This window comes from Dipodomys merriami, unplaced genomic scaffold, assembly GCF_024711535.1.
Source record: "Dipodomys merriami isolate MVZ:Mamm:240054 unplaced genomic scaffold, mDipMer1.0.p SCAF_8, whole genome shotgun sequence".
Lineage (NCBI taxonomy): Eukaryota > Metazoa > Chordata > Mammalia > Rodentia > Heteromyidae > Dipodomys > Dipodomys merriami.
Window position 1 is genome coordinate 34942427 of NW_027206401.1, and position 24244 is coordinate 34966670.

The window sequence follows — 24244 nt, forward strand, 5'->3', positions numbered from 1 at the left end:
TCAACAAAAGAACCTTGAAAATACAGAACTGGAAGAGAGGTCCAGGTCAGGCCTGACAACCAGAAGAGTTTCAGGGAATAGAATTCGAATTATTTTTTATTTTTTATTTTTTATTGAGCCTTTAAGGCTGATCTCTACAGCTGGGAAAGGAGAATTCAAGACTTACAGGAACAGGTATCAATTAACGTTTGGCAGGAAAGCCAAAAAAGCCTCAGGAAAATGCCAAGGATTTCATCAGAATAAACTTGTATAAGTATGTGAAGTTCAAGAACACCAGATGGCATTTTCTGAGGTACTTGGTATGATAAACAGAGATTTCTGATACCAGCATTTCCTCAGAACCAGAGGAAAAGTTACCGCAGAGTTTTAGTTGAGGGCTGATATGTGGCACCAAAGGAAGCTGCAGAGAATCAACCACGTCCTGTGGTGACAGTGAAGTGAACCAGATACAGAGGCCAACTCCCTTCTCCTGCCTGGATATGTTTTCCTCGGTCTTCTCCAGGCTCATTGGTAATAGACTGTCCTAACAATAATAGCAACAATAAGACTCTTCATATAACTTTTTGAAAACCCACCTTTGGTGTCTTTTCCCCAGAAAACCATTCCTTTATGAGACTAGAAACTCCTTCTGCTATCTTTTGCCTATCAGAGACAAGATGATTTCCAGTTTACTTTTCCTGGTTGATGGGCAGCAGAGGGAGAAAGCTTTTGAAGTAGAAGTCAGCATTAAGAGGTTTGTTTTCATTTGTGTTAATAAATAGGTGACCTTTTTCAAGATGCTAAAAGTAGGGCATTTGTTTCCCTGCTTCCTATACAAAGGTCTGATGTTTGTGCCCTTCCCTGCTCACTTCCTTTCTGTCTCCCATCCCACTCCACCCCCTTCCTCAGCCTCAGCCAGCAATAGCTTCACCCATGTTCCTTGTTTTCATCCAACCCCCCCCCCCCACCTCTGGGTAGTCTTCCCTACAGCTTCATATGCTTCCAATAAAAGCCCATTGTCCATCTGACAAGTCCTTTTTCTCCTCTCTTTTCTATTCCTCCTTGTGAGTCACTTCCCTTGGAAGTTCATCTTCCTTTTGGAGTGTCTTTCTTTCTAAATTATTTCAGATCCTGAAATGATGAAGAGAATCACAACAATGCCATGTTTTCCTGGCTTCTGTGTCACGTAAATACTCTCACCAAACTTCCTGTCAGAAATTGTTCATTCTTTTCCTTTTATGATGTCTTCTGAGAGGCTGTTGTAAGAGGCCGGGATGCTGTGGGTCTTTGTATTGCGCCCTTCCTAAACACTCATGAGATTCTTTGTTGTTGTTTTTTATTTATTGTGAAAATACTGTACAGAGGAGTTACAATTACATGGGCAAGATAATGAGTATATTTCTTATCAAGCATTGTAGCCTCCTCCTTTGTTTCCCCTTCCCATCCCTTCCCATCCTCCCCCGGCCTCCCCACCCAATACTCCCCGCCCCCCCCCACGAAAGTTGTAAAGTTCGTTTTCGACATAACGACTTGTACATCTCATTGTTGCAATGGGTCCACCTGTATCCCTATTTAAACGATTTGTTTTTCCCCTTCCCCTCCACAAATTATACCGACACCAAATACAGTGAAAGCAGGGGTTATACTGTGGGGGAGGGACATACAAAGCAACAAAGAAATAATCTTATAAATGCATTAGAAACAATTGCATGAAAGAAAAAAAACCATTTGAATACATATCTTAGGGTTCATTTCCCTAACCTCACCTTATCTGACCTTTTCTGCTTGACTCAGACATATACTAGATATTGCAAATAAGGGAAACCATGGGACCTATGTTCCTTTGTGCCTGGCTTACTTCACTTAATATAATTTTTTCCAAGCCTTTCCATTTCCTAACAAATGGGGCATTGTCATTCTTTCTGATGGAGGCATAGAATTCCATTGTGTATATATACCACATTTTCTTGATCCATTCATCTACTGAGGGGCATCTGGGTTGGTTCCATATCTTAGCTATAGTAAATAATACTGCAATAAACATAGTCGTGCTGGTAGCTTTAGTGTGGTCTTGTTTGTAAACATTTGGGTAAATGCCCAAAAGTGGGATTGCTGGGTCATAGGGGAGCTCTATGTGAAGTCTTTTGAGGAACCTCCATACTGCTTTCCAAAGTGGTTGAACAAGTTTACACTCCCACCAACAATGCAGTAAGGTTCCCTTCTGTCCACATCCCCTCCAGTATCTGTTGTTATTAGAATTCTTGATTTTAGCCATTCTAACTGGAGTGAAGTGGTATCTCAATGTTGTTTTGATTTGCATTTCTTTTATGGCTAGGGAGGTTGAGCATTTCTTCATGTGTCTATTGGCCATCCTTCTTTCCTCTTCAGAGAAGTTTACTCATGAGATTCTTATACACCATGTAGGATATGATCATGGTTGCAACAGCAGAACAAAACATAGAACTATTGCTGGTGAATAAAAGCACATTGATTTATAAATTGCATTGAAAAGTATTTCAGAATACATGAAATGAAAGACTGGATTTATCTAGCTTAGAGAATAGACAGGCCCAGTGTAGATGTCCACATATTCAAAGAGATGATATTACATAGTCAGTAAGACCATCACCTCTCTAAAATAAGATAGATTAGCCTTGAGTCCTACTTTAATACTTCCTAGCAAATTAATACCAACAATAATCATTCCTGGGAATAATAATGTGACTCCTAGGCTTTGGGGAAAGTTTAGTGGAGATAATACATATGAAATGCTGTTATAGTCATGTGATACACAGAAACTTCATGAATTATGATGGTGGATGTTTGGGGAGGCAGTAGCAGACAATCCAATGAAGTAGTAGGTAGATATTAGAAACAGAAAAGAGTGTTTCCTCATTCACTGGAAAGGCCATTAACTGGAGGAACGGTGGGAACAGATAGACTTGTGGGACTGACTCTCATCTGTCTTCTTGAGTTAGCGATCCCCACGGAGTCTGATCTTACAAAGAAGAAACCCATATGTAAATGATGATCCTGGACTGATCTTACAAAGAAGAAACCCATATGTAAAGGATGATCCTGGACTGGTAGGTCCCTCCTAACTAGTGGTGAGCTGAGAAGCACCTTTTCTTCAAAGTCTGACTGAAGTATTCTTTATTACACATGCAAATATTGAAGTATCATAAAATGAATCACTGGAGAAGGGTTTGTGAATTTCCAGAAGATAGCTATGTTTGTAAAGGATTTTTCTTAGACCTAACATTCTTGGGTTTCCATTCTACCAAACAACCTTGAGGACTTTCTTTCTTTGCTTTGAGCAATGCTACAAATCTGGTTAAATCTTCCTATGTTTTTACTCCCAGCATAAAAGATTATCAGGTTGTTCCTTTATATTATCTTTAAATTGAATTCATTAACATTATTTTCTGACTCGGAAATATCAAAATGACCAACTAATATGTCACATCCCAAATAGTCTTTTTTCTATTAATGTGACAGAGAAACATTTTTAAAGTTTATATATTTGGAATACTAATTTTTTTATTTTTTATTTTTAAGAGGTTAGTTTGGATGAGGAATAAACAAATACAGAGTTTAATGTACTTTTTTAATTTTATGTTTGACACATGTATAGAACATTTCATTGAACAATTATACCCTAAATATAAACTGATTTATAATGAGTTAATATATTAGATGAGTTATTTGTGTTTTAATTATTTTTATTGTAAGGGTAATGTACAGAGGGGCTGCAGTTACATGTCAAGTACATTTCTTTTTGAACAGTGTCACCTCTCCCCTCATTTCTCTCAGTTTTTTTCACTCCTGGCCTCCCTTCCCCAAAAGTTGTATAGTTCATTTTCAACATAGTGTTTAGTATCACTGCTGAATTAGTTCATGATTAAAGCTCAATAGTTATGTGTATATGATCATATAAAATAATGCTTATAGAAATGAACTCCTGGAAGTGGAAATATGCATTTCTTTACTTTTTCTTTTCTTTTTTTTTCTCTTTTCTGTTTTTCCCCTTTTGAATTCCTTATTACTTGCTTTTTTTTGGTTTTTCTTTTTTTATTGTGAAAATACCATACAGAGGGGTTGCAATTACATTGGCAAGGTAATGAGTACATTTCTTATCAAGCAGTGTTGCCTCCTCCTTTGTTTCCCCTTCCCATCCCTTCCCATCTCCCCCTTCCCACCCACTTGCCCCTCCTCCCCCAATCCCCTGCACCAAAATTATAAAGTTCTTTTTTCAACATAACATCTTGTACATCTCATTATTGCAATGGATCCACCTGTATATTACTTGCTTTTTATATTTAACTTTTTTTTTTTCGGTAATGGGTATTGAACTCTGGGCTTGGGCGCTGTCCCTGAACTCTTCAGCTCAAGGAGAATGCTCTGCCACTTGAGCCACAGTACCACTTCCAGTTTTCTGGTGATTAATTGGAGATAAGAGTCTCAAGGACATTCCTCCCCGGGCTGGCTTTGAACCAGATCTCAGATCTCAGTCTCCTGAGTAGTTAGGATTGCAGGTATGAGCCACCTGTGCCCAGCTTTAAGATTATTTTTAATATTAGATTTTAAAAGTATTAGCTTAAATTGTACAAAGGGGCATCACTGTGATATTTACAACATTTATATATGAGAGTATGTTGATATGGAAGCAAGATGTTTTCAAGAGGTCTTGGGCATATAGATGTCAGGCTAGATAATTAATTTCCAAAACTGACTCAAGTTTTCTACTCTTGAGTAGTTAGAATCTTGGAGCAGACCTCTAATCTGTTGGTTGTTGTTATTGTTTTGTAATCTCTTAAAAATTTCTCCTAACAGATCCTTCCTGTACAGATTGCTTCCTTAATAAATGCTATGGACAGACTAACAAAACCTGACCTATAAATCCATAATGATTCATTTCTTGTTTCGTATGTAATTACTGGCATTATTTAAAGGATTATCAACTTGACTTTTCCCTGCCTCTCTCCTCTCAAAAAGCTGTTACTTATAAAGCAAGAGTAATGCTGAAAAATCCTGTCAGGGGCCAGGTTAGGAAAGGTAGGGGTACAAAACTGTTCTGACCCAAAAGGTTTAGGTGTTTCTTCACAGAGTGCCCATGGGAGTGAAGAAGTGGTCAGCATTCCCTGTCCTCTACACACTTAGAAAGTCTGTTCAGGAAGTGCCAGTGGAATTTCCCAACTGCTGACTGAGGATCTGGAAGGTGGGGCAAGTAGGCAGATGCAAACAGCCTCTGGGTTATGACGTAGGTATCTGAACATCAAGCCCTTCTTTAGAAGGGAGGATGTCCAGGGTCAGGGGGTCTGAAGTAGCAGTTCAGCAATTGCTTTATCCAGCTTCCTGGATAAGGCTGGAGGAGGCCCAAGAAGACCTCCAAAGAAGCATTAATCCTAAACCCTGAAGTTCCCGGACAAAGGGAAGAAAGAAATGACCAAAAGACAAAAAAAAAAAGGTATGATTCCAAAACTGGTCAAAGGCATCTTCATCTTCATCTGATTTTTATAGTGGGCAGTGAGGGTGAGCAAATGTTAACCCCTTGGTCCCCTTACTTTGTTGAGTGGGAGATGAAGTGGCTGGCTTTATTTTTAAAGTTCATGGATTTAGAGAAGGAACTGCCCAAGGAAAATTTGCTGCTGAAGCTCCAACTTCCCCAAGTACCAGTGATGGAATCTACCAGGCCTTGGGGAACCATCTCATTGGTACCAAACCAAAGGTTGTACTGTTCAAGGAATCAAGGAAAATAGGAAAGAATACAGAAAAGTCTGTTTTTCTTCTCCATTAAATGGAACTGTGATTAAACTTGTTTCCAAGTCATTAGGATTTTATTTCACTGCCTTCTTCCCCATTCTATATTGTACAAGTTGAGAGAGAGAAACTCATCCACCACACAAGCTTCACAAAGTGCAAAAGAATGTGTTAGAATTCCTCTGCCTATCAAATGTACCAGTGAGCACTCATCTCCATGTATTTGGAGCCTGGATGGCTTTGGAATGGGGAGGTCTTTGAGCCTTAACCTTAGGATCTCATGTGTTGTATCCTCAAAAACCTTCCTCCCAGTTTAAGCATCTCAGTGGGTCCACTCCTGCCCTTGGATATGTATTTTTCTCCCCATCTTTTGGCCACCGAAGGAAGAAGTATTTTCTTCAAGAGCAGAGGTCTAAAATAAGAATTTCTTGGGAAGCCCATTTGTGTAGAAAGGAAGCTTCCCAGATTCCTGCCTGTGCTTTCTTTGCTCAACGCGCCTGCCTTGACATTTTCAAGGCAGGACTTGTGACTGTCCCTTTTGACCCCAGTGAGGTCAGGAAAGCATGTGTTTAAGTGAAACCTCCTTCTCCCCACTTAACTGTTCCATCTCAATTACCAGCTCATGCTTTCCTCTTGAATCGACACTGTCATTCCCTCCTCCCATTTTTCCTAACCCCGTAGCTTTTCCTCTTAAAAAAAAAAAAACAAACTTGTTGTTGTTGTTCATTCTTTCTTTTTCCTTTTATTGTTTTTTAGGCAGAGTCCCACTGTGTAACCACACTGCCCTTGAGCTCACGAGTCTCCTGCCTCAGAAGTACAGAGATGACAGTCACGCATTGCCCTATCCCAGCCTTCCTGGCTCTCTCCTCTAAGTACTTCTCAGCTTATGCCGTAACACCAGAAAATCTTTCTGCATAAGTACAACTCAGCAGCCAGTAAAAATGAACCCCTTAAATTTTCTCATCTAATTTTTCCTATGGGACAACTGAACCAAAGTATATCACGGGCTTTGCTCTTATAAGAACCAGGACCCCAAGTAGTCTGAGTCCTCTCCCTTCTCCCTCCCTCCCTCCCTCTCTCTTTCTCTCTCTCTCCCTGTCTCTCTCTCTCTCTCTCTCTCTCTCTCTCTCTCTCTCTCTCTCTCTCTCTCTCTCTCTCTCTCTCTCTCTCTCTCTTTCCCTCACCTTCCTCCTCCTTCTCCCTCCCCTCTCCCTCTCCTTTTTTGTCTCTGAGACAATAACTTATTTCCCCCCCACACTGAAGTTTATACATCTTCTTTTTAAAAGCTTCCAGCAATCTGATCTAATGACTCACTAGTATTTTTAAGACGTACGAGAATCCTTACATTCTCCACATTCAAGTTTTAGACCATAGGGAAAAATCCTCAGTATCTTCCAGGTTAACCAAAGAGAGCTACATGTATTTGATCTGCATCTGCTCCTTAAATCTGTTCAACAAGTTCATCCTTACCCTATTATATCCAGAGGGTCTTTGTGATGTTTTCCATCTCTTTAGTTATGAACATATCTGAGGTGTGTTCAATTATGACACTTGGGACAATTAGGAAAGTTCCATTTGAAACTTTCTACTTCCTGGATGCAATGGAGAAATAATTGGGCAAATCTTGGCCAGTCTTATAAAAATTCACAGATGCTGCTTTGAATAGAATTCATAATGGTTTAAATGAGGCTTTCTGCTCTAACTTTCATCTCCACATATGAGGTGGGTGGGAGGGAGGGGAAGGAAGTGAGGAAGTGAATCAATGATCCCAATCAAGTTTTGATCCCAGCTCTCACTCCAGCCCTACCCACAAACACTAACTAAAGCAAGGCCATTCGTCAACACTTCATTCATGAGCGTCATTATCAAAACTCCACAAATCACTTATGGTATCAAAGGTTTGTTTTAACGGCAGTCATTTATATGGCCTCTTCTCTGGGAAGAATCAGGAAGGTCCGTGTGGAGCCTTGACTTTGAACACTGAGTGGTAGTTATGAGCTGCAGAGTTGGGCAAAAGCCTGCGCAGGCCACCCTGACATGCCAGCTACACATGTCACCCAGAACCCAGGGAAAAGGAGAACTTGAAGCCAAGGAGGAAAGTGAAGAGCAGCGTTCCCCCCTCCCTCTAACATTTCTCTAACAACTGTGTCTAACCTGAAAATGTGGCTCCAATCCTGTTCAGAACTATTTTTTTTTTCTTTGCAGTGAAGTTCTTTTGATTTCTTCCTCCCCCCTTTTCTGGCAGGAAAATGACACATTTGGGGCCAAAGCATTAAAGTCTGGTCTCTTGGGAGAAGGGGGAGGGCTCTTGCTTGTGAGCCCACAAACAGTTGCAGGTGCAAAAAATGTGCACACGAAAAGGGAGGTCTGGTAGCCCCCTCCCTCCCCCCATTTTTTAAATGTGGCCTTTTAAGTTCAATAAATCTCTTTGCTCTTCTCCTTTGTGAGCCAGCGCGCCTCCCTCCCACGCTCGCATACACATCCCAGTCTTCAATGTGGCCTCCAGAAGCATCTTCTTGTTTGTTGTGAACTTTTCCGTAATTACATAATCGTTGAAGTCTGTCAGTTCTCGTTGAGGTGGCTGAAATATGCAAGCCCCAGGATTACAGTAACATAATTAGATTGCTTCCTGTAAGAGCCAAGCGCCTTTTCCCTGGGTCACCCTCTGATTGGCTGCCCTCGGAGCCTCTCTCTTCCGCAGTGGACACTGCTGCTGACCATCTGCTCCCCCCGCTTCGTGTGTTGCTGCCATGGGTGAAGTCTCCATGTGCGCTGCGCGTTGGTTTGATGCAGAGGGCAGGGGCAGGGAAACCCGGGGGGCTGTGGTTTCTAGGATGCCTTTGTGTCTGTGTGGTGACAGAGTGAATGCTTAACTTGTCTGGGCCTCGGTACCTTGACTCATCCGGTGGTGTCTGCAAGTCTTGATTCCTTGCCTTGGGGTGTTAGGGGCAAGAAGAAAGAGAAGGAAGCGGATCACAGCTGAGTGTGAGGTGTGTAATAGAATCTGGAATCTGATAGGCATCATTACTTAGGATTGTTTTTTCTAAGTCAGCTGGATATTGAAAACATATTAAAAAGCCAAACAGACCTAGAAATAGATTTCTGTTGCCTTCAATATCAGCTGCTCAGAATCCGCTTTCCAAGTACCTAACATCCCTCCTAGCACATGTACAGACTCTAGAAGATTCCAAGTGAAGGTGATTAGCTTCTAAGTAAAAATGACTTAATTCAGAACATACCTTTAAACCTGTCATTTAGCACCCTTCTGTGAGGCTTTCATGGATACTTTCTGTCAGTGGTCTCTAAGCCAAGGGGTACCTAAGAAAGAAGGAAAAATGATGATGAGGGAAAGCTGCCCACCATCGTTAATTTTGTTCTGCAATAATGAGCTTGAACTTCTAATTTTGTCACAGATGAAATTAGCATTTTGGCGAAGAGGAAGGAGGAGGAGGAGGAGGAAGAAGAAGAAGAAAGATAGGTGGGTCTCAAGTGAAAACAACAAATCTCATTTCTGGAAGTATCAGGTCTGGTTTGGTTGCCAATGCCTTGTCAGCAAGCATAAAACCAGCAGGCAGTTGGATCGGAATTGATTAGTCCTCAGTAAAACCTGTTCTGGAAGTCCTGTTCTATGCTCTAGGGAATTCCTGTGCCCCCTCTCCTCTCTGGAACCCTTCATGTCATCAAGGTGCTAACCTGTTGTACTGGGTCTACTCTCAGTATTTCTCTAGTCACATGAATATACATACAGAGGGAAGCAAAATACTCTTTTCCTATGCTTCCAAAGAGTTTAAATCGCATAACTCTGTTTTCTTAAACATTTGTACGACTCGTGCAGAGAGTTACCTTTTTGAGAGGTAGCTTTACTTATATATGTCCTCATTTTATGAAAAAAAGATCTTTTTTTATTCTTTTTGCCAAATTTCAGCTGCAAATAATAAAAACTTTTTTGTTTTTTATGATTTTAATTTTATTGTCAAGGTGATGTGCAGAGGAATTAGAGTTATATAATTACATTTCTTGTATATTTCTTGTTACCACCTCCCTCATTTTTCTCCCACTCCCCCCAAGTACCTCTTTAAGTTGTACAGATCATTTCCAATATATTGTCTTGTAGATTTTGCTGTCGCATTGGTTCCCCCTTTGTCCTTTGTCAGATAAACATGTATATAATACCCAGGGTGCCAAAATCAGATAGTGACAACAGGGGATAAACCATAGGGAGGAAAACACAAAAGAAAAAAGAAATCACAGAGTATATTAAAAACAACAACAATGAAAAACCTCTTGTGTCTGTGTCTTAGAGTTCATTTTGCTTAGCATTATCTTATATGGTCATATGTACAGAGCTATTGAGCTATTCTGCTCATCTGCTAAGATTGTCCTAGACATATACTAATTATTACAAATAAGGGAAAGCATGGAACCTATATTTCTTTGGATCTGGCTTACTCAACTTACTATGATTTTTAATGACGTATGTTATCCCTAAACTATGAGTTTTCTAAATGGTCATAAGGTAATAAAAAGATTTGTTTCTTTGCTTTACAAATTAAAGCTAATATTAAAAAATAAAATTTGTTTGCTATTCACCAAATGTTAATTATCTCAAAATTACTCAAAAGGCCTATCATTAATCAAATGTGTGATATAAAGAAAAATTAACAAATTGAATAAGAAGATCAATTATGTTCAAGTAAAATTATCCTATAACTATGACTTGGATTAAAAGGAGATAGACACATGCCAATACCCATAGACTAGTATGATAGCTGCCAACAGAATATAGATTTTTTTCAATAGATTCAATAACCTAGTAAGTTGATAACATTTATAACACCTTTATAGAGGAAAGTAATGATGTACCAATTTATTTACTGTTCACTGTGTATCCTTCCTTCTAGAAAAATCATGACTAAACCCTAAATTTGTATAATTATATATAAAACCTAATAGAACAGAAAACCCACATGCTAATCTTGTTATTTCAATATGTTATAATAACAGAATAGAATGTTCTCACTGCCATAAAAGTTAACCAGAACTTTATCTGTTGCGCAAGTATCTATAACGGTGTGGCATTAGCACCAAACATACAAAATTAAAAGAACAAATACTAATTGTCTCAAATTTTGTGTGGCTTAGGAATCTAGACATGGATACAGTGAGTGTCTGTGGCTCCAGGTCCCCCACAGGGCTGTTATCAAGGTGTTGCCCTGGGAGCTTACTCACTGGCAAAACTCAGCTTCTGTGGACTGTTGGACTGAGGGCCTTAGGTATTTGTTGGTTGATGACTTGAGACAACCATTTTCTTGTTAAAGAGGCTCCTCAATAGGATAACTAAGAACATGGTAGCTGGATTCCCTGAAAGAAGGTCAGCAAGGTCTTTTCTTCCCTCAAGTGAGGGAAGAAATAGCAAGATGGAAGCTGTGGGCTTTCTGTATTCTCTTCTTGTTAGTCATGCCTCTCTCTTTCCCCATATTTAACTAGTGAAAAGCAAGTCACTTGATATAATCTACACCTAATGGGTGAGAATTTACAAACATAAGAGTAACAGAAGGTAGGGATTTTCAGGGGCCAGCTTAGATACCAGATACCAATTGTAATTTGTGGGCATTCCTGCTCCTTCCTTACAATCATGTAAAGGCTCTGGCTAAAGGCAGAAGTTAAAGGTCTTGGAAGAATGAATAAAAGGCTTTGGTAACCAGGCTCACGCCTATAACCCTGACACCTCAGACAGCTGAGATCTGAGGATTAAGATTTGGAAACTCTTCAATTAACCATCAAAAAGTTTGAAGAGGAGACATGCCTCAAGTGGTAGAGTACCCGTTGTGAGTGGAAAAAAAGCTGAACAAGAGTCCTGAGTTCAAGCTCCTATACCAAACCACTACACTTGCATGTGCATATGCACACACATACACACACACACATCACACACATACACACACACACAAGTACACACAAAACACTTTAGTAAAAGACAATACTTTACCATCTTTCTGGTTTAAGATTCTAGATTATTAGTAGACTGTCCTGTCATATTTAAGATAATTCCCCCAATTATGTGAGACCAATTTTATAGACATTAGCAAAGATGAGCCACCTGTCCCTAAGTTAAATGAAAAATTTACTGGATACAAGTTATTAGTGATCTGCCTTAGTATTGGTTATCTTAGTAACTAACTAACTTAAGACAAATGGGTATTTTCTTTCATATACTGAGTTCTGTGAGTTGGAACTTTGAAAGAAGCTTAGCAATGCTCTTCTGGTTGGCATCTCTCAGGAGACTGCAGCTAAGGTGTCAGCTAACTCTGCCATCACCTAGGACTTCAGAGGCTGGAGTTTCTGCTTTCTCCTATGATGGTTATAGCTTCTCACCACATGGGGAAGGCTGGTTGAGTATCCTCATGAGACATGGTAGCTGCCCTTCCCTTTCCCTGGGAGAAATTTAAACTGATTATGGGACATTTGGGAAAAGTTTTAAACTTTAACAGTAACTCTTGTCATAATGTTTGTCTGTGGAACAGGCACAAAACATGCAACCTCCAGAGTCATAAATTCTTCTATGAAGCACTGCCATGTCAAATGACTCAACAAATGTCACCCCCTCAAAAACAGAACAGGGGGCTGGGAAGATGGCTCAGTGGTAGAGTGCTTGCCTTGCATGCATGAGGCCCTGGCTTCAATTCCTCAACACCACATAAACAGAAAAAGCTGGAAGTGGTGCTGTGGCTCAAGTGGTAGAGTGCTAGCCTTGAGCCGAAGAGCTGAGGGACAGCGCCCAGGCCCAGAGTTCAGGCACCACAACAGACAAAACAAAACAAAACAAAATAAAAACAGAACAGGAAGCGACACTGCGTATAGAAATCAATGCACAGCAGATGGGGGAATAATGGCAAATCCGTACTTTGGCAGAGTTTCAAGAATGTAGGCATAAACACAAACAAGCAACTTAAAAGTCCTAGATTTTGTTCATAAAACTAAAAAAAATTTTAAAAAGCTCAACTAAATTTTTGATTCTCTCTTTGATAATCAGATTGGCCTGTTGGGGCACCAGTGGGGCTCACACCTGTAATCCTAGCTAGTCAGGAGACTGAGATCTTAGGATCACCCTTTGAAACCAGCCTGGAAGACAAATTGAAGAGACTTTTTTTTTGGGGGGGGTCAGTCATTGGGCTTGAACTCTGGGCCTGGGAGCTGTCCCTCAGCTCTTCAGCTCAAGGCAAGCGCTCTATCACTTGAGCCACCCGCCACTTCTGGTTTCTGGAGCTGAGAGTCTCACAAACTTTCCTTCCATGGCTGGCTTTGAACCATGATCCTCAGATCTCAGCCTCCTGAGTAGCTAGGATTATAGGGTAAGCCACCAGCGCCTGGCTGAAGAGACTCTTATCTCAAGTTAACCAACAAAAAGCCAGAAGTAGAGGTGCAGTTCAAGTGGTTGGAAAATGTCAAGCAAAAGTATGAGACCCTGAGTTTAAGCCCCCAAAAGAAGTTCAGCGGGCACTATACTGCTCTGCCTCAGGGAGGGCTTAGGGTCCTGATTGAAGCTGCAGAAAGCCAATCGTTGTCATCTTGTTCTCTAAAGCCCTAAATACTAGCGGTGAAAGGAGAAGGTGTGATGTGATCAAGGAAGGGAATTCACAGGTACAGACAGAGCAATTGGAGATGTGGCATAAAGATTGCCAAGCCCCATACACTGCGTCCAGGTCAAAAAGACAGGTGGGGATTTGGAGAAGAGAATGTTCTAGGGGTCTACATGCAAGGCAGCAGCTCTAGGAAGTGGAAATCTTCAGAAGAAATGGATTGAAAGACTGAGCAGCAGTGGACCGTCAGACACAGCCCCTACCCTCAAGGGATGTGGTGTATTACCAGAAGATAACTGTCACCTTCTTGGGACTGTGCCGGGAAGGAGAAAGGTGAGGATACTAGACGGACTGCAAAACATAGAATCAGAAACGTGACTGTAATTCAGAAAGAAGTTACTGTTTCTGGAACAGCTGAATATGGGAAAATTGTTATTTGCTATGTTTGCTCAACTGGCTAATTTGATTATTTAAACTTGGCAAAATAATTGCCTAGGACAAGCTAGAAGGGGACAAGAAAAGATTTCCTCTCATGGTACTAAAAGGGAATGGGCTGTATAATTTTGAATCCTGGCTCTGGCACTAATCTAGTTGTGGAATTCTAAGAAAGTCACTTCACTTTTGTCTCAGATATATTATGTATTTTTAAATAGGTACAATATTGTATACTTTGTCAGGTGGAAGTGAATATAAATTGGGATGATGTCTATTAGAGTAATGATAATGATAATGATATTAATAATATAGGCCTTTTTCAGCAGTAAAAGATCTCAATGTTCAGGTAAAGAATTTTGTAATGATCCTATCATATTTTTACCACAGTACAAATATTCTTTTCCTACTATATTTCACATTAATTTTTCCAGAATTAATTAACATTTCTAAAGACTATTCAACACTATTAATAGAAGACATGGACAAAAAAATAGTTCCCCCCCCACACACACACAAGCTTAAAATATTCTCAACTCAAAAAAAAAACAACCCTAGAATAGGAAGGAAGCTATACATTCTAAGACTTTTGGAACACATTTTAAAAGTGTAGTTAAGGTGATAACAAATTATGAAATACTACATATTAGAATTAAATTGTATATATCCATACATCATATACACATGCCAGAAAAAGAGTCTTCTTTTTTTTCACAAGATGGATTTACAACCCAAATGTCAATGAAATCCAATTTTTTGATGACAGATGGAGTGCCAGACATAACGATGAGGAAAATACTAAAAGCAAGAACAGTAAATGGCAAACTTCTGGCTTCCTGTATCTGTCATGGGAAAGAGTTATTATTTCTTACAAATAGAGGTGAAGTCAGGGACTATTATGGTCTGTATTTAAATGGCTTTCCTCTTTTCTTCTACAGACACCAACATGATTAAATGGTAATTTGGCTCATAAGACATTTGAGCCTAGTAGCTACAAGTTCATCCTCACTGGATTTTGTAAATGTCTTTGGTGCTCAGCTGTTGAGAAGTGCACAGATAAGGAAAAGCAGTGCTCAGGCAGGGTCATCCTCAAGGGATGACAGCAGTCTCAACGAGAGCAAGTCACCAGATTGGGTGGTAATTGCAATCCTGCCTTTCACAGTAGCTTCTTCGCCTCAGGTAAGTCCTGGACTGGGGTAGGAAGGAAAGGGCAATGGAAGCTACCCTTTCCAGAAGTCCTTTGAAACCTCTCGGTCTGACTGAAGAAAATCTAGGGCTTTGTGGTGGAAGATCCCAGTGGTGTCACAAGGTAATTGAGGTGGTTCTCAGGTGACAGTTGATTAAGGTACTCAATCAGAGCCAGACAGAAAGCATTTCCTTTCTGAGTGCTCCAGCATTTCAGAGCAGGGTTGGGGGGTGGGGGACACCAAGAGGATTATGGGCCCATCACCAGGACCTCAGCAAGCTTTGTACACCAAGCTGGGAGGTGGAGGGAAGCAGAAAGGCATCTTTTCACCAGTTCAGCTTGCCAAACTTTTACTGCATGCAGTTAGACTGAGGGATCACATCATTCAATGCCAGATATTTGTTCAAACCTTCCTTCCTTCCTTCCTTCCTTCCTTTCTACCTTCCTTCCTTCTTTCTTTCCTTCCTTCTTCCTTTCTTCCTTCCTTTCTTTCTTTCTTTCCTTCCTTCCTTCCTTTCTTCTTCACCTTCTCCCCCTTCTTTTCCTTGTCCTTTTTCTCCTTCCCTTTCCTCCTTCTCTTTTCCTTCCTTTCTTTTTCTTTCTTTTCCTTCACTTCTTTCCTTCTCTTCTTTTCTTTTTTCTGTCCTTCCTTCCTTGACCCCCCTCTCTCTATTTCTTTTTTTCATAATACTGGTGTTTGAGTTCAGAGGCCTTATACTTGTACTTTATAGCTCAGCCACACTTCTTGCCGTGGTTATTTCTTAGATAAAATCTCATTTACTGCCAGGACTACAATCTTCCTATTTTTGATTTCTCATTGTTGCTAGGATGACAGACACACATCACCTTAACTAGCTTCCCTCTATCAAGATGGAATCTTATTGGACTTCTGTGTTCAGGTTATCCTGGAACCCTGATCCTTCCAATCTCAGCCTCCTACGTATTTTGAAAAGGTAGCCAGAAGCCCCAGCTCTGCTTAGTGAGGCAGAATGATGCTGGCAAATAGTTATGGAAGTCAGCAACATAGCTGTCATTTATAACTGGGTGAAGGGAACAGAGACCACAAATGTAGATAGGCTTACAAATCTGGATGGAAGAAGATGGGATTGTTCAGAGGAGGCTACTTTCTTTACAACACCGTAGGTATTGGAGACAAAGCTTGGAGAAGATGGCATGGTAAAAGACAGCTGTTGCAAGAGAGTGGTATTGAGTAAATGAAAGACATTTCAATCACAGAGGTAGATTTTTGCTGTTGTCATTCAAATATATGAGAATAATCCCAATTTTCAACTGGATAGAAAGACTTGATATTGCAAACTACTGTCAGTCTCTTTCACATTGTCCTATTTGATACAATCATCGTAATTAGGACTAAAATTACAATTGTATTTTACACATGTAGAAGTCTTACTATATGTCAGTCCCTGGCTCATAAAACCTTAATCAAAATCAGAGGCTCAGGAGAATTTGCTGAATGACTGTAAATGTTTATTTGAAAAATAAACATGTGAGAAAAGCAAAGAAAATTCTGGGAAAGAAAACAACAAGTATGGATTGACCAACTGTCATTATGGTTTGTAACAATGGAGAGAGGAATGGAAAAAGCTCAAAATAGTCACAAGTTTTTGAGTAACTTCAGTAGAGCTGTGGTCTCTACCCAGGGTGGAAAATATCAGGGTTCAATCCAGTGTAGGAAACACCAGGGTTCCAGGGAAGGTCTCAGGGTACCTGAACAGCCATTTAGAAAATAATAAAGCTAGGATTCACTATCCGTTCTTAATCTCAAAATCAGTGGAACAATGATGTAAACACTAAAAAGTAAACAATAAAACCCACTAAACAAAACTGAATATTTTAATAATTACTGGGAAGCACTTCAAATTATATATATAGAGAGAGAGAGAACACTATTATTCTATATTGAGTTGGCAAAGTATACATATACATACATGTACATATACACAATGGCAAAATATATGAAAAACTGTGAAAATATTGTCAGTTTTGAAGATAATAATTGTGTATTTACAAATAAATTAAAAAGTATGAAGACTCCCACGTGTGTATGTGTGTATGGGTGTGTGTGTGTGTGTGTGTGTGTGTATACACACACACACACAAACACACATGCATACCACTCCATTGTCCCTGGCCTTGAACTCAAGGTCTGGGCATTATCACTGAGAATTTTTTGCTCAAGGCTGGCACTCTATCATTGGAACCACAGCTCCACTTCTGGCTTTTGGTGGTTAATTGAAGATAAGTCTCAAAGACTTTGCTGCCCAGGCTAACTTCCAACTTCAATTCTTAGATCTCAGCTTCCTGAGTAGTTAGAATTACACATGTGTGTCAGGGCTCAAGACTCTCACTTTTCATATCAAAGGCAAGAGAAGCTAGAAGAGCTGCTCAAGTGATAGAGCACCTACCTGGAAAACATGAGGCCCTGAATTCATTCCCCAGAGCTGCCAAAAATAATGCAAAAAGAAAAAGAAAAGAGGGAAAAGACCACAGATGGAGGGTGGAGAAAGAACTAGACATGGCCCATAAATATGCTCAAATTGCTATTTTATTTTGGGGGGAGGAGTATTGGGGCCTCATATTGAGACTTCACAGATCTGGTTACAATTTTTCTCCTTTTTTTAAATCAAGTTTTTCCATTAGCGTGCATAAGTTGTAGGAAGGGGTTTCAATGTGACATTCTCATATATGCAAGGAATGTATCCCAACAACTTCACTCCTTCTATGACTCCACCTCCCGTCTTAAACAGTCTCAACAGGACCCATTGTTCTATTTTCAAAAACATGCATAAAATAATTCACCTGTCTCACATTTGTAAAGCACAAAAATTAAAACACTGAGGAGAGATGGAAATATTATTAAAATTAAATGAAAATTGAAACAATTTGTCACTTAATTTATAAATTAATGTATCATTTCGGGCACTTATGTACTGGGTATCTTTAATATTTTCTTTGAGCATGTTAGACATGAACTGCTGTGGGATTCTGTTCTGTTAAAAAAAACTATCAGTTTTAATAACACAACACTAGCAATTTGAATGAAAGCAGAGGATTCTAAAAGCTTGATTAAACTTGTAAGGTACTTTCCTTCCTAAAGAAAAACTTAGCTCTCAGCAACTTATTTTTTTTTAATCTTTTCTGTTTTTGGTGCTGGGAATAAAACCCAGGATATTACACTTGCTAGGTAAGTGCTTTGCCACTGAGCTACATCCCAGCCTTTAGTAACTTATTTATGTGTTTGATCTGATTAACACATCTCTTCTCCCAATGTACAGTACTGTACAGAGAATGTACAGTATTCATACTGATTTTTTTCTACAAATACTCACAAAATGAATTATTTTTCATCCTACTGAACTATACTTAATGGGCTGATAGTGTTGTGGAGAGCCCAAAGTTAGCATTGAGTATTGAAGGTCAACCCAGGAGTCACAGCCCCAACTTCTCTGCTACCCATAAGAGGCAAAAAAAAAAAAAAAAGTAGCTCGTAAGATTAGTGATGCCCCCTCATCTCACCTCACTCTTTTAATGCCACGAGTATTTCTCCCCTCCTTTCTTCCAATCCGAGAACAGGGCAGTGCTACCAGGGTGACATGACACTTTCTGGACTGCACTACCAACTCATTTGGGAGGTGACTGAGTCCCCTTATTTAACGAATCTTTCTAAACTATATGTGGAACCTAAATGCAGTGAGGTTGTGGACTCCTACCAAATTAATAAAGGAAACTTCTTAGCAACATGAGAGAGAAGCACTAAATGAATCACTAGGACAGAGTAAGACTCCGAAATAACAAATGTTCTATAGTTAGGAAGATAAAGATGTCTGTTCACAATCTGCATAATAAATCTCAGAATAACCCCAAAATGGCTCCATTTGTCTTTGTCAACAAATACTGGAAATAACCAAAAGAAATAGTCAAACGTGTAATTCTGAATATTCTATGCTTTTAAATAACCATTAAGATATTACACATTTTCTTAGAAGAAATTCAGTACATACTGAAGAATTAAATATCTGGTAACCAGTGGCTCATTCCTATATCCTAGCTACTTAGGAGGCTGAGATCTGAGGATCACAGTTAGAAGCCAGCCCAGGCAGGACAGTCCAATTAGCCACTAAAAAGCTGGAAGTGGAGCTGGGGCTCAAGTAATAGAGCATTATCCTTGAGCAGAAAAGCTCAGATATAGTACCCAGGCCCTGAGTTCAAGCCCCAGGATCAACACAAAGAAAGAGAAGAAAGAAATGGAAAGAAAGAGAGAGAGAGAGAAAGAAAGAGAGAGAGAGAAAGAAAGAAAGAAAGAAAGAAAGAAAGAAAGAAAGAAAGAAAGAAAGAAAGAAAGAAAGAAAGGATGGAAGGAAGGAGAAAGAAAGAAAGAGAGAAAGATAGAGAACGAAGAAAGAGAGAAAGGAGAAAGGAAAGAAAGAAAGAGAGAAAGGAGAAAGGAGGGAGAAAGGGAAGGAGGGAGGGAAGGAAGGATGGAAGAGAGGGAGGGAAAGAAAGAAAGAAAGAAAGAAAGAAAGAAAGAAAGAAAGAAAGAAAGAAAGAAAGAAAGAAAGAAAGAAAGGAAGAAAGGAAGGAAGGAAGAAAGGAAGAAAGGAAGAAAGGAAAGAGGAAAGAAAACAATAACAAAAAACCCTCTGTAAAAAGATGTTCTTGTGTTTAATAGCATATGTAAGGCAGATAATGGGAGATAATGTGTGTGTGTGTGTGTGTGTATGCATGTATGCATGTGTGCGTATGCATGTATGCATGTGTGCCAGTATGGGGGCTTGAACTCAGACCTTGATCTTTCATTTGGTGTTTTCACTCAAGGATATACCACTTGAGCCACACCTGGAGATAAGGGTCTCTCCAATTTGTCTGCCTCTGCTGGCTTTGATGAACCTTGATCCTCATATCTCGGCCTCCTGAGTAGCTAGGATTACAGGTGTAACCACTAGTGCCCAACTATTTCAAGCTCCCAAAGACTTTCCTACTGTGATAGCCTTGAGCAGATGAGTCATCCTCTCTGGGCCTTCCTTTATTCATCTGTAAAATCAAGTCAATAGCACCTTGCTCTTAGTGAAGAAGCTGGAAGGATTAGAAGATAGTCAAAGCAAAACACTTTTCCCGAGGCTGATGTTAATACTCTGGCTTGCTCTTGCTCTGTGTGGCTGTGGCTACCATCATTGAGGACAGGGTGGGCACAAGGGCTGATGATGCTAACATTTCTCCTGTCCAGTCTAAGTTTGACTTTTCAGTTTTGTTTTGACGGAGGACGTGATGAAGCAAACTTTCCCAGCTCTCTGGAGAGTCAGAAAGGAATGACTAAGAAAGACTGACTTCTTAGCAATAAAAACATCTTCCAGGCATCTTCCAAGGGGGTGTAACGCTCCTGTTTCCAAAGCATTACACATTTTTTTATAATCATGCAAACATAAGTAATTTGCCCATGTTTAAAACTATTGATCTAGAGTTTTCTTTATCTACCATTCTTGAGGCTTTCATTGGTGGATCAATGCAGTGCTGAAAACACACTATGCTGTATCCTAACAATTGAAGCCCATTGGATGGGTTCAGGATAAAAAAAAAAAAGATTTTTGTGTGTATGTGCCAGTACAGGGGCTTGAACTCAGGGTTTCTTTCGCTTAGCTTTTTTGCTCAAAGCTGGTGCTCTACCACTTGAGCCATATCTCTACTTCTTACTTTTTGCTGGCTAATTGCAGAGAAGTCTCATGAACTTTGCTACCTGAGCTGGCTTCGTAACATGGTCTTCAGACCTTACCGTCCTGAGGAGCTAGGATTACAGGTGTGAACCATCAGCACCCTGCTTGGGATGGAAAGATTTTAAAAGTAGCTTGAATTGGGCTTTTAATATTCATCAAACACAATGTATAAATGATGTTTAATATGTTAACTGTTTAATACGTTACTGCATGGCTCTGTGAAATGGGAAATGTAGCTTCATCTCAGTAGATGAGAAAACTGACTTTGACTAAATTAGTTTGTCAAAAAGAACAACCAGCTAGTACGAATGCTGGTATAATGAGAGCTCAGGGCTCAATGGGTCCCACACACCCCTGGAGGCCCAGCACTCTGGGTGGGTTAAAAAGACTGCTCAGCGAACATCAGGATACTTCCTGGCTTCACAGGCATTTATACTGCCTCCCCACTGCTCCAGTCCCAACACAGGTCAGTTTTATTCATTATCACTGGGTTCCAGAAACCAGTGAAATTAGAGATCATTATTACATTTTAAGTCTTCATACCAGAGGCCTTGCTAAAACTGCCAGGAATCTGTAGCCCCATAGCAAAATGCTATGTCAAAGGTTAAGTAAAAATTAGAAAGTGAATGATTTAACTAAAAAGAACATGCTGAGACTCAGATTTCTCTGGATAGGAGTAAAGTAGTTCCAGTAGATTCTGAACCTGTCATTTGTCAAAGTCCACCGGAGAGAAGGTGTTATCTTTTCCTGCTCAACACCAGGCTCACCAGACAGCATATATTGCAGAAGAGTCAAGAGGTTATCTACCACAAACATCAAGAGACTCTGAATCGTCAGGATATGGTGTTTGGGATGAAATTCTCAAAGATCTTATCCTCGGGTTAATGGTTTTAAAAGTGAACTTTTTCCTTCTCCTTGGCATTCATGAGTCACACCATAAATTGCCCGGGATTATAGCTAGCCTGAGCATTAACCATTCCATAGCTTGATCTGAGATTCCGGGTGAGCCTCTTCTACATAGAAACAAGTGCTCCATATCATCTACTCTCTGATGCCTTTTAAAGTAAAATTCAGTTGCACTTTGAACCTACCTGTGTTTCCAATGAAGGGAATCCCATGAATTCAACATGCTACCATAATATTTGCTTCTTTGCTGATACATGCTTTCTCATCTACATTTTATCCTCCTGAGAAAACAGGTTTCACCATGTCATTCACTCCTGTCAATAGCCTGTTGTTGATGGTGTTTGGGAGTTGGAGGAGGGTCTTTGGTATGGCTATTCTTTACCCTTTGGCTGGAAAGTATCTACCAACTGTGAAGGCTACCATGGGCCAGTTCATATGGACTTCCATGATGCTAAAGAGCCCTCAATGGAAGATTGACCAACAAATGAAGCAGTTATACAACTGGTCAACTGTGAAGCTGAAAATGCTGGGTAATTTCCTCCCAAGTAGAGATGATGGACAAATTTAGTAATTCGACATTTTAACTAAACAGTGATTAGAAGTGTGATTCAACTGGTAGAGCACTGGCCTTGAGTGAAAAAGCCAAGCAAGAGAATAAGACCTTGAGTTCAAGCCCCAGTACTAGCACAACAAAACAAAATAAAATGAGCTTGTTTAAGCAGTAATGAAATGTCCCGAATTAAAAACATTCCCAATGAAGATAACAATAACAATGATCAAAAAAAGCCAACTCTCTTCTCTCTCTGGGGTCAGTTTGCCTTCTATAAAATGCAGGACTTAAATAGCCTATCTCCAGTGGCTTCACCCTGAGAGCGTGTGGCTGACCTCAGAGTCCTGGAGCTCCAGAATCATTTAGGCTTTATGAGTAGATAAAATGAGAAAAAGGGAATTATTTAAGTTTTAAGAAATGCTCAAATTTTAATTCCATCTCTCTGGAGCTTTTTTGGGGAGGCCTGGCCATTCTTTCCTATCTAACTGGCATTTCGATTAGTATAAAAGGCACTTTCTAAGAGTTGGAAAGGCCAACTTAACAAATAGACATCATTGGGCAAATATTGCAAGCACTAAAGCTAACGTCATACACCATTTCACTCAACACATCTTTACCAATGTCTTTTTTTTAAACCAATGTCTTTTTTAAAAATGAAATCAAGATTGTAAAATACACCAATACTTGTCCTCTAAAAGGCAAAATAACAGATTTCCCTCAATGTTCTTTCCACTTTGGACATTGCTTTTGATGTGGCACAGATAAGGGAACACACACCAAAACCACATCATTCCTCTAGAGAACTTTGAAGCAAGAAGGCCTTGCAGTCTCTAGTTTAGTCATGTGATAATCCACATATTGACCAGCTCAACCATTATTTCAAAGTCTCCACCCAGTTTTGAAATCCTAAAGGGACCTCTGGCTTTGGCTGAGGCATTTCATTCTCATTAGAATAATGGGATTCGTTTCATAGAGGCGAAGGGCAGTTTGTAGCCCCAGTGCAGCAAGATGTAAAAACCATGATTCATATTGTTGTTATCTTCCCCGGGTTTCTCATAAACGAAGTTATCTTATCTGTCATGCAACTTGACAAGTGTTCTGCTTCTACCCATCCAACTGGACAAGGATTTGTCTAAAAACCCTAGGATGATAAGGGCTTTCATTCTCATCAACAATTTTTAAGGGTTTGTTCACTAGCAAGCAAATCCCAATGGGACATTTATTTTGTTGAATGGGATCGGACATGCTTGTGGACTATGATGTCAGAAAAAGAGACTCATCATGGCCATCTACTTTCAAATATTTCAGAAAGCTAGATCCAGGTTTTCTGTGCATTCCTTCATGGCATGCGTGGAGGGGGGTCTCCTTTGTACCAGTGCTTCTCTAAATTCTCCTTTTACCAGTCTCCCCCTCCTCACCCCCTTTAACTGATTTTGAAGCTGTGAGAGAAAGTAATAGATGGCAACAGTGAGAGGAATCTTTGAACAATGTGATCCCCTTGATCATAGTATCAAGGCAAGAGAAAGGAGCAAGCAACAAGCCCAGCAAACACTGTAACTCATTCACTTGAAAGGTGTCCATGTTAGAAAGTGATTTCTAAGATCAATTAGGTCATTTCTACAAGATGAAGGGAAGGCACGTGGGGAGGAGAAGGGGACAGAATCCCCAGGCAAGAGCTGTTCTGATGGCTTTGTCACAGGACCAGGGGTCAAAAGGAAAGCAAGGCAGTCCAAACTAGTATGCCTTTGGAGCGTGTTGCTAGAGGAAACTGCCCTCCACATGTGCAAAGGGATAAGAGCAATGCCCAGCAATTGCCAACCCCCTTGCCGCCTTTCTAAGCTTGTGTGTTGGAGTATGGATTAATACTTTTTGTTTCCAACTTATTGATGAAAATCCTGACACAGAGGGGAAAATCAGTAACTTACTCATAGTCACATGGCTAGTAAATGACCAGGCTGTGACTCAAACTCATCACTTTGGATTCCACTTCCAGTGTTCATTTCAAGGCCTGAAGTGGTGGGAAGAACGGTTTATGTGGTGTGTTCTAGGGTTAAGAATGGATATGCAAAGGTCCAAGTGGAACACATAGCATTTAAGACAAGCGCAAAGGAAGAAGTCAGCT